Raw genomic sequence first — 5,869 nt, forward strand, 5'->3', positions numbered from 1 at the left:
TTTTTCTAATAAAGGTTTATAGCAGTTTTTAGTGTCTACGGGTTCTCTTTTTCCCATAGTCCTGCTAACCCATTCAAGTCAATGGGTGCTAATTATTTGTTATTGATGTCAAGATTATTCAGGCCTTAGAAGATGTACAAAGATATATGCAGTACATAGATACATTACTCTCATCAGCTCTCTAAACTTCAGGCAAAAAAGCCTAAAGGCTAGTGCACCAGCCTTTTCAAATTACAGAAGGGCTTTGAAGTTAATTTTAGCTAGGCAAAAAAAGCTGCTTTTATTTCATTATATTTTTGTTGAGATATTCTAGATTGTCTTTATCAATAGTCAAATTCTGGCTCCAGTGAAACTGGTGAATACCCCCACGATCTCATTACTTTCACCCATTTTTGCAACAGACAGATTCATTAGAGGGGAGCAGAACGGCCCCAGGGTATCCAGAAAACTGCGGTCAGTCTTGATTCCAATTCTTTTAATACTCAAACAGCCCCAGTGTGAGAGCATCATAGCAACAGCCAGCCAGAAACTAGTTCTCTCCCTCTCTCACCTAAACATCACATCAGCAAAAAATTGGTCTTTGGTACAGATTCTGAAAATCTGTATTGCGGGGCAACGCTTGTCTAGTTCCTAGGGAGACACAGGAAGGGACTCAGCTACAGAGCCCCGGGAAGTACGTGGACACCTTGGGCAGGAACAGCGTTCCTCCCCCATCCCCGGGCACTGCCTCTGCTGGTACCGTCACGCCGCCCTACCGAGCAGAGGCTGAAAGGGGGCACGGGGGGGACTGCATTGGCACAGGGAGATGAGATGGGGGCAGGGGCAAAGGACAAATCCTGCACCAGTATTATCATCGACATGCCTGGAAATACATCCTGAGCACCGACTCTCTGCTTTGGTTTTAAGGTGGGCTTGAGTCATACTTTCTGTGACTATTAGCGAAAAACAGTAGCAGCGTGGTCCTGACAGCAAAGGGCAGCGCTGGCCGCTCTCCCACAGGCTGCCATGCCCTTCCAGCACATGGTTGCTTCAGGTCTGGTTTTGCACTGGAGCAGTTCCCCGGCCTGATTTTAGGTGGGATCCCGCATGCTGAGGGCTGGGAGTGCTTCCCTGCTGCTACACAAGCCCCCAAGCAGACATTGCAGAGGGGTACATGGCAGAGGGGAACAGGCACCATCATCTCACCCCCCTCCACAACTCAAAATCCAGCCCAGGGGCAGTTTGTTTGTGCAATCATGTAACTGGTCAGAAACACAGGATATTTTATATCTATTAGTGCTGTTGCTATTGTCTGCTCTGTGGGAAGTCATCTGTCTCTGCTAACGAAGGCTAAAAGCATACCTGAAGTATAACACTAAAAGCAGAAAGGTTATGAACGCAGCATGGCTCTGGGAGCAAACTGCACCTCGTTTCCACACCCAGGCCCCCCAGCAGCGGCACCACGCTGCTACGGAGAGCCACAGTCACACTGACACACTCACAAATTGGGGATTATTTAAGTAGCACATCATTACAGTTGATTTGCACTCTCCTACAGACTTTTATTTGTATATTAAACTGCCTGGTTTTTATTACCAGATTTTCAATGGTTATTTTTCTACCAGCAATGTGTAACTGTAGTTTGAGAATTATCAGATTGGTTCTGGCAACTGGAGAAAAAAATTGCTAATTTGGGCACCTGAAAGACACAGGAAGCCATTTGATAGACGCTAAGATTTGCCAGATGAGGTTTCTTTCCCTTCCCTCATTTCAGAGATTAGATGCACTATAAGCTTCAAAGAAAAAAGGAACAAAAAAATATATGTAGCTCTTATATAGCTAATTTTGATTTTAAAAAAATATCTCAGTAGAAGGATCAGGTCATCTTTTGACTAGCTGCTCTTTCATGAGAAGTATGACTCTTCTCAAACCCAAACATTTCTAAATATAGATGTTTCAGTGGTTTTCAGCTTCTGCAAAGTTTAACATTACTGAAAAGGGACTTCTCAATGTATTTTGGAAGAAAGTTTTGAAATAAATATTTTTCCATATAGATTACTAACATCAAGTTTAGAAGTGGAGTGAAACTCATTAGTTCAATTAACTTCTTACCTCACTCCCAATCAACTCAGATTTTATTTATTCTTACTTCAATTCACAGTAGAGACTAATGTTTGATATTTACATTTTTTAAAATAGAGGAAAGAAAACCTACTACAAAAATACCCACCCAGATATTACTGCTAAAAATACCAGCACAGAAAACTAAACCCAAGTCTGGGTTTGAACTTACATATTTAATTTTGGGAAGCAATACCCAATGAAGATGCATATGCTACTGTCAGCACCAGGAAGGCAGCATTATCTCAATTTTTATTTTCTTCACAAGCTGAAGAGACCTATACACTTGTATAGTGTGTACACACATGGAGTAGAAGTTGAAGATTTGCTTTGTAACCTCTGATGTTTACCAGATTTGACAGGTTCCATGGATATACTTGGGATTTGCTTGTTGTAATCAGAGTTTTGTTCTATTTTACAGCCTGAAATAAGGAACAAATGCCATATGCTCTGCTGCTGTCACTGGGATTTGCACGACAAAGCATCAAACCCAGCAGGTTTCCCCAATAGAAGAAGCAGTTTTGTTAATTCCTTATTCAAGTAATTCTAGCAGATTCACCCCCACTCCATATTTTTTTCTTAAATAAACGTAGTAGTTTACTTTCTTTGGCTTTCTACTTTCAGGGATGCTAGTTGGGCTTTTTGTTGAAGCATTGTTTCTTTTACAAGAGGTCCAAATAATACCTGGAAAAAATATTTACAGTCTGTCCAACTCCTGTAACAAATACATTCAGGCAGTAGCTGTAATCACGGCAATAATTTATCTGCCTCAGACCTCTGAGGTTACCATTTACCACAGATTAGCTGTAACTTATTATTCAGTTCGCTATAGGCAGATTGTAGCTATCAAAAGTGAGCATACACCCTTTCTGGATTAAAGTACCTGCATGCTTGCGCTGCTTGACGTTTTTCTTGCAGAACAGAGCAAGCAGCACTCAGCACAGGGAAAAAGCCCAGCAAACTACTAGAAAGGAGTGAATTATGCACAGGATGGAATAACATTATCAAAAAGCCCTTGTCTAGATTTCATGTGTATATATATATTTGGGCACAGTATTACAACGAGCCCAAGTGCCTTCTTCCCAGGGAGCAGCCGGAGGCTTGCTGCGTAGCCCCCCAGCTATCAGTAAAGGAGCATTTTCGTTTCTAGCCAGGCTGCTGGGGACTCTCCCAGCCGTACCTCGGTTTAGGGCACCTGCTTGGCTCCGCATCCTCCCAGCGCTGGTTCGGAGTGATACTCCGACTGCCACCCCCAGGAGGGAATCCCCAGCTGCAGCTGCAGAAGGGCTTTTGACTGCAGCGCATATTCTACATGAAACCGTAACTTGTGTTACTGACAGGAGCCCAGGGTTCGGGGGTATTTTGCCTTGGCAGCAGTGCCCGCTGCTTGGGGACAGGAGAAGGGGAAGCATTCTGTCCCCAGGACGCACCGGCTTGCCTGCTTTGCTCCCCAGGGTTTGGGCCAGAGTGGTTACAAGCCGATTACTCTCTCTCCCCAGCGAAGGGGTGCCCAATGCTTTCTGGGGAGCACCACAGACCCCTAGTTATCTGCCCATCGCTCCAGGGTCTCACTGAAGCTGTGGGGCTGCAAGATGGCTCGCTGCGCCGGTGGGGTCAGCTGTAAGGGTGATCACCGGTCAGTGCCACAGCCAGAGGAACACTCTTCCCCAGAGAGGGTCACCCACAGCCCAGGCTTCTTCCACAGGAACACGTGGGTTTGGCTCCCACAGCACACCACAGCAGTATGATCTTCAGACAGATCTTTTTGGTCATATCTGATGCTGGTCATACAGGCCAGTCCAAATGACACAAGAATAGTTTTGTAAAGCACTGAAAATTATAGTCTATATTTTGACCATTTTCCTCAAACAAGACTTCTCTCAAGCAAGGACTGCAAGGCTGGCCCTGATTAAGAGCAGCATTTACTTTCCCAAGTATTAAAAGATTTTAAATAAATCTTAAGAATATTTTGTGGCAAAATAGGGGCAGTTTAAAAAAGAACAAAACCACATAACATCCCCTGCCCCCTCAAAAAAGTACAAGCATTCTCTTTGGGGAAAAGAAATACTTATCTACTAGGCTGTATGGTGCTTGTATACAAAGTTAACGCAGAAGAAATCAGACAGCAGCTTCCGGAAGCAGGTTGATTTAAGAAGTCTAGTTTCTTTCAGTCACTATATAGCCAGACCTGTCAAAGGGTTTAATGCTTTATTCACAAACAGCAAAGAGGGAAAATAGGACTCGTGGAGACAGTAAAGTGGCAATCTTTCTGAAGGTGGTTCAACCAGTGTTTGGATGACAATGCCATAGAGATACGTGCAAAGAGCATCACTGTCCATGGAGCAGTGACTGTCAGAGTACACAGATAAAAGGCGTAACCAAGGAGAAATAACTGAGTGGATATAAAATAGGGAGCCCATAACCCTGGAGGAAAAACAAGGATTTGTATAGCCACGCATTAGTTGGATTCACAGAAGAGGTTTAGTCTTAGAAAACACACGAACAGTGAAAGGCCTCTTTGCTTTTTTACTTAAGGTTCAACATACTGCTAGCTCTTAATTTAACCATAGAGAATTCTTTTCAGTTTTTAGTGTTGTGAACAGCTTTGTAGGAAACCTGAAAATCTAAGAACAGAACTAGTCAACTTGTAAAAGGCCATAGTCTAAAAAGGACAGATCCTTGTGTTACGTCTCTTGAGCCAAATTGCTGAACTGAAAGCAAAAACCAGGAGGAGGCATGAATCGACATATTATCCTTGTGCATTCCAGGAAGAGCCGAAGCCTGGGGGAGGACTCGTAGGTCCAGGCAGGCAGCACACTAAACTGGCTCCTCTGTTCTATTTATTTTGCACAGAGTGCATCTATTCTGTGAGCACAAGATTAGTCACAGGAGACTCAAGTTAATACTATTTATGGATATACATATTAGCGTAACATAACACCAGCCCTAAACTGCTCCCTCAGTTTTTGATCAAGTGTTATTTATTAATAATTAGGTTTAATGCTCCCATACAGTAGACCTCAGAACTTGTTTACAGCCCTTCATGCCAAAGCTTCAACTGCATTAAGGCAAAGTTCATTATTTTTGATTTATAATCATCTATGACAAGAAAGATCTTAGACAAGAGCAGAGGAGAGCGGGAAATGATCTACTCATCCTCTGTTTATGCAACTACTACAAAGAGGCATGTGATGGTTTTGGCCTCAGTCCAGCTACCATTCATCTCTATAGGACTCTTTCTATGACTCTCATAGAAGTATCACTAAGCCCTTTTTAATCTCAAAATAACTCAGGTGTAGACAGGCTGTTGCTCTCAGTCTACAAAGATCCCAAGCTGGTGCCTTATGGCTGATGAGCTATCAAGTGATAGAACAAAAAATGTGTTGATATGTTGCATTATTGTTCTCCTGCAAATAAATTTTCCTGTAGCCTCAGTGATTCACTTCCCTCCCATCCCCATGTCATTAACTATCAACTTGGAAAATCAGCTATGCTTGTTTAGTTCTGGGAAACCTAGGCCAAAAAAACAACCAGCCAAAACTGTTGTTTAAAACCAGTAACACTTGACACATCAGTTATGCCAGCTCTGGAGCCATGTGGGTCCCTGATGCAACCCCCGTGCACAAAGCAGTAACGCCCCACCAGCAGCCCCACTTGTCTCTTCCTCGTGCCCGGGCAGGGCCACCACAAGGGCTCAGCAGTTTGGGGGGCTTTGGCAAGTGCCTCTACACCAAAGTTGGTCCCAGTCACCCCATCAGGCTCCATCCCT

Source organism: Grus americana, chromosome 4 (genome assembly GCF_028858705.1).
Source record: "Grus americana isolate bGruAme1 chromosome 4, bGruAme1.mat, whole genome shotgun sequence".
Lineage (NCBI taxonomy): Eukaryota > Metazoa > Chordata > Aves > Gruiformes > Gruidae > Grus > Grus americana.